The sequence below is a fragment of the Bombus huntii genome, unplaced genomic scaffold, assembly GCF_024542735.1.
Source record: "Bombus huntii isolate Logan2020A unplaced genomic scaffold, iyBomHunt1.1 ctg00000090.1, whole genome shotgun sequence".
NCBI lineage: Eukaryota > Metazoa > Arthropoda > Insecta > Hymenoptera > Apidae > Bombus > Bombus huntii.
Genome location: NW_026099345.1, coordinates 312,959 through 318,599, shown reverse-complemented (window position 1 = coordinate 318,599; position 5,641 = coordinate 312,959). Strand labels below are relative to the sequence as shown.

The 5,641-nt window shown below is 47.7% G+C and overlaps 1 non-coding gene across 1 annotated transcript; it reads right to left on the bottom strand.

The window, feature by feature from the left end:
- Positions 1-3,359: 3,359 nt before the first annotated feature.
- LOC126876700 (small subunit ribosomal RNA) lies at positions 3,360-5,282 on the bottom strand. Its single transcript, XR_007694449.1, has one exon. It is a non-coding gene; the product is annotated as a small subunit ribosomal RNA (ribosomal RNA).
- Between the last annotated feature and the right edge of the window lie 359 nt (positions 5,283-5,641).

Below are 5,641 nucleotides of genomic sequence, written 5' to 3'. Positions count from 1 at the left end.
ATCTTTTATAAATTTACAACAGTTCAATACTCAAATGTACTCTTCTCGGTTCTAGCGAAGCCGAGTTCCGTCACGTTCGACCAACGGGAATCGAACGCGCAGAAGTCGCCATAGGATTGACGACACAAAAACGTTCGAAAAAAAAAGAAAACGACGAACGCGCGAAGATACGCGCGTTCGCCGGCCGGGCGTAAAGTACATTATGATATATAACAACCATCGAGATCGAAGCTCCGTTCGTCAGGAAACGACGGGGATATATACACCCGATTCTGAATCCTCTGTACAGCACACGATCTCGCGAACGAGTAAGCACGGTGGCTAGCCCATGTTATATATGTGTTTGATTCTACTCTCTCGTCCAATTATTCAAGAAACAGCGCGCGTGCATCTCTCCATCGTTCGGGTGATAGTAAAGATTCGATGGGATTCGCGCGGCCGTCCGCCTCGAGCGGTCTTTCGTCCCAATATCCAGAAGCAGAGTTTGAAAAACTCTAGCGACGGCACGGGTGTCCGACTCACGACATCGAGGTTTCGAAGCCGGCGATCCCCTCCGAACGGATGGCGACCACGCGACCGACTGAAAGCATGAAAAATCGACGAAAGATAGAACACATCTCCGTTCGGGTGGTGTTTTTTTTTTTAAAAAAAAAAAAAACAAAAATTCGATGGGACTCGCAGCCATCGTCCTCGCGCGGTCTTTCGTCCCGATATCCAGAAGCAGAGTTTGAAAAACTCTAGCGACGGCACGGGTGTCCGACTCACGACAACGAGGATAGACAGCCGGTCCCCTCCGAACGGGTTATGCGACGATAAACTCGATGAAACTTTAGTCTCGTTCAGGTAGTGTGTGTCTTGTAAATCAAAAATTCGATGGGACTCGCATCCATCGTCCTCGCGCGGTCTTTCGTCCCAACATCCAGAAGCAGAGTTTGAAAAACTCTAGCGACGGCACGGGTGTCCGACTCACGACAACGAGGATAGACAGCCGGTCCCCTCTGAACGGTATATTATATATGAGATGATAGACGACAAACTGGATGAAACTTTAAGTCTCGTTCAGGTAGTGTGTAAATCAAAAATTCGATGGGACTCGCATCCGTCGTCCTCGCGCGGTCTTTCGTCCCGATATCCAGAAGCAGAGTTTGAAAAACTCTAGCGACGGCACGGGTCTCCGACTCACGACAACGAGGAAAGACAGCCGGTCCCCTCTGAACGGTATATTATATGAAACTTTAAGTCTCGTTCAGGTAGTGTTTAAATAAAAAATTCGATGGGACTCGCATCCGTCGTCCTCGCGCGGTCTTTCGTCCCGATATCCAGAAGCAGAGTTTGAAAAACTCTAGCGACGGCACGGGTGTCCGACTCACGACAACGAGGAAAGACAGCCGGTCCCCTCTGAACGGTATATTATATGAAACTTTAAGTCTCGTTCAGGTAGTGTTTAAATAAAAAATTCGATGGGACTCGCATCCGTCGTCCTCGCGCGGTCTTTCGTCCCGATATCCAGAAGCAGAGTTTGAAAAACTCTAGCGACGGCACGGGTGTCCGACTCACGACAACGAGGAAAGACAGCCGGTCCCCTCTGAACGGTATATTATATGAAACTTTAAGTCTCGTTCAGGTAGTGTGTAAGTCAAAAATTCGATGGGACTCGCATCCGTCGTCCTCGCGCGGTCTTTCGTCCCGATATCCAGAAGCAGAGTTTGAAAAACTCTAGCGACGGCACGGGTGTCCGACTCACGACAACGAGGATAGACAGCCGGTCCCCTCTGAACGGTATATAATATGAAACTTTAAGTCTCGTTCAGGTAGTGTGTAAGTCAAAAATTCGATGGGACTCGCATCCGTCGTCCTCGCGCGGTCTTTCGTCCCGATATCCAGAAGCAGAGTTTGAAAAACTCTAGCGACGGCACGGGTGTCCGACTCACGACAACGAGGATAGACAGCCGGTCCCCTCTGAACGGTATATAATATACATTATGCGACGGTAGACGATCAACTAGACGAAACTTTAGTCTCGTTCAGGTGGTGTAAAAAAAATTCGATGGGATACGCACGCACGGCTGTCGTCGTCCTCGAGCGGTCTTTCGTCCCAATATCCAGAAGCAGAGTTTGAAAAACTCTAGCGACGGCACGGGTGTCCGACTCACGACATCGAGGCTTCGAAGCCGGCGGCGTTCCCCTCTGAACGAACTTCGGCTAGACTAGTTACGAATCGTTGCTACACATCGTCTTCATCGTCGTCGTCGTCGACATCGACATCATCATCATATCATCATCATCATCATCATCATCATCGGTCATCGTCGCATAGCGGGCCAACATCCACGCGATGCGTCTTCGTTCTAGGTTACCCGATCCACGAGTATGTTACACGTGGTTTCGTTATTTCGAACGAAACGACATACGAAGAGCACACGCCCTTTGGGTAGGAAGCACGTTTCGAGAACGACGAGAGTTTCGATGAAAGAGACGAGAGAAGTCGACGCAGAAGGTATCCATGGATCTTCGAAGAGAACCTTCGAAGATGTATATCGGTATCCTTTCGCTCTGCGCGACTCGCTACAAGTTCTTTCGCTCTCGTCGACTCGTTCTAGACGCTTCGTTCGATCCCAAAGAGGAGTCTTCGATATGTCCCGTTGCTAGGAGGAGAACAAACGCAACACAGACCACGAAACATAGAAGAGAATAGGCGAGCATGATCACTCCGACACGAGGCACTTTAGAGATTTTCTTATTAGTTTGCATGGACTTTTATATTTCGTTTGTACGGTTTCCACGATGCAAATACGAAATACGAGATCGTGACGGCGGGTCTTTCTGTGTACGGCCTCTCGCAGGCGCCACGACTGCATTTCTCTTTACACCTGGTTTCCATCGTAATTTTTTCGTTTGATATCGAGCCTTAACTTTTGTTGGCTCTTTCGAAGCTAGAGTTCCCTTTTATTAGAATTTCATATATATATATATATATTATATGTTATATGTTTTATTCGGAGACGGCGGGTCTTTCTGTTTACGACCTCACGCAGGCGCCTCGAATAAGTTTCATTCGCATTTCGTTTTTATACTTGTATATATATATCTCTTCATCCCGATGATCGAGAGAGAGTGCCACCTTCTCTTCGTATAATTCCGTAGCTGGAGGGTCGTCTCCTCCTTAAGAATATTTCTATTCGTGCCAACGGAGGTTGCCAAGCTCCCTGGCGTTTTCGTTTGTTAAAGTATATAGCTTGTTAATACGTCGTATATACTTTCGTCGATACAGGAGGAGTACGGCTCCTTACCGACCATTGTGATATATATTTCATAGTTTTTATATGTGTTCAAGTCAAATTCTTTTGGTATCGTATCGTTAATGATCCTTCCGCAGGTTCACCTACGGAAACCTTGTTACGACTTTTACTTCCTCTAAATGATCAAGTTTGGTCATCTTCCCGGTAACATCGGCAATGCTTATCACATTGGCCGCGCACCAGTCCGAAGACCTCACTAAATCATTCAATCGGTAGTAGCGACGGGCGGTGTGTACAAAGGGCAGGGACGTAATCAACGCGAGCTTATGACTCGCGCTTACTGGGAATTCCTCGTTCATGGGGAATAATTGCAAGCCCCAATCCCTAGCACGAAGGAGGTTCAGCGGGTTACCCGGGCCTTTCGGCCAGGGAAAACACGCTGATTCCTTCAGTGTAGCGCGCGTGCGGCCCAGAACATCTAAGGGCATCACAGACCTGTTATTGCTCAATCTCGTGCGGCTAGAAGCCGCCTGTTCCTCTAAGAAGATTTGTTTGTACGTTGGTAGTAAAAACCCACCGACCGAAGCCGGGGGCCTTCGAGATACCATAAGTTACGTCTATTTAGCAGGCTAGAGTCTCGTTCGTTATCGGAATTAACCAGACAAATCGCTCCACCAACTAAGAACGGCCATGCACCACCACCCACCGAATCAAGAAAGAGCTATCAATCTGTCAATCCTTCCGGTGTCCGGGCCTGGTGAGGTTTCCCGTGTTGAGTCAAATTAAGCCGCAGGCTCCACTCCTGGTGGTGCCCTTCCGTCAATTCCTTTAAGTTTCAGCTTTGCAACCATACTTCCCCCCGGAACCCAAAAGCTTTGGTTTCCCGGAAGCTGCCCGCCGAGTCATCGGAGGAACTTCGGCGGATCGCTGGCTGGCATCGTTTATGGTTAGAACTAGGGCGGTATCTGATCGCCTTCGAACCTCTAACTTTCGTTCTTGATTAATGAAAACATTTTTGGCAAATGCTTTCGCTTCTGTCCGTCTTGCGACGATCCAAGAATTTCACCTCTAACGTCGCAATACGAATGCCCCCATCTGTCCCTATTAATCATTACCTCGGGGCTCCGAAAACCAACAAAATAGAACCGAGGTCCTATTCCATTATTCCATGCACACAGTATTCAGGCGAAGGTAGCCTGCTTTAAGCACTCTAATTTGTTCAAAGTAAACGTATCGGCCCACCTCGACACTCAGTGAAGAGCACCGCGATGGGATATTAGTTGGACCGCCCGCGAGGAGCTAAGCCCACCGATAGGACGTACCACATAATGCCAGTTAAACACCGCGAGCGGTGAACCGACACTGTGACACACAGATTCAACTACGAGCTTTTTAACCGCAACAACTTTAATATACGCTATTGGAGCTGGAATTACCGCGGCTGCTGGCACCAGACTTGCCCTCCAATTGGTCCTCGTTAAAGGATTTAAAGTGTACTCATTCCGATTACGGGGCCTCGGATGAGTCCCGTATCGTTATTTTTCGTCACTACCTCCCCGTGCCGGGAGTGGGTAATTTGCGCGCCTGCTGCCTTCCTTGGATGTGGTAGCTGTTTCTCAGGCTCCCTCTCCGGAATCGAACCCTGATTCCCGTTACCCGTTACAACCATGGTAGGCGCAGAACCTACCATCGACAGTTGATAAGGCAGACATTTGAAAGATGCGTCGCCGGTGCTAGATGACCATGCGATCAGCACAAAGTTATTCAGAGTCACCAAAACAAACGATGGACGGACAGACGAGCCATCCGCCACCGATTGGTTTTGATCTAATAAAAGCATTCCTACCATCTCTGGTCGGAATCTGTTTGCATGTATTAGCTCTAGAATTACCACAGTTATCCAAGTAAATGTAGGTATGATCTAAGAAACCATAACTGATTTAATGAGCCATTCGCGGTTTCACCTTAATGCGGCATGTACTGAGACATGCATGGCTTAATCTTTGAGACAAGCATATGACTACTGGCAGGATCAACCAGGGATCTTATTCGTATAACAATTCTTATAAATTTCGTTTAAGTTCTCTTCGTGTCGTAGGTGGGACGTAAGCACCGTACGACGAGACTTTTCGTTCTTAAGATAGATATATCTATAAAATATATCTCCTAGCGACGTTCGAGATACACCCATAGTTCAGTAATAATCTTCGAACGCCGCTCGCAGCCACTTTGTAATTCTCAACTCCACCTCCTCTCTTCTCTCTCTCTCTCTCTCTCATAGTCTTATATAAAATGTTTAGAATCGTACTTCTAAAGGAACATTTCCATAATGCTGTCTTCGTGTAAAAAGACTTATTAGAATATCTTAGCGGTAAAGCACGTATACGCACCTCACGCTGAAC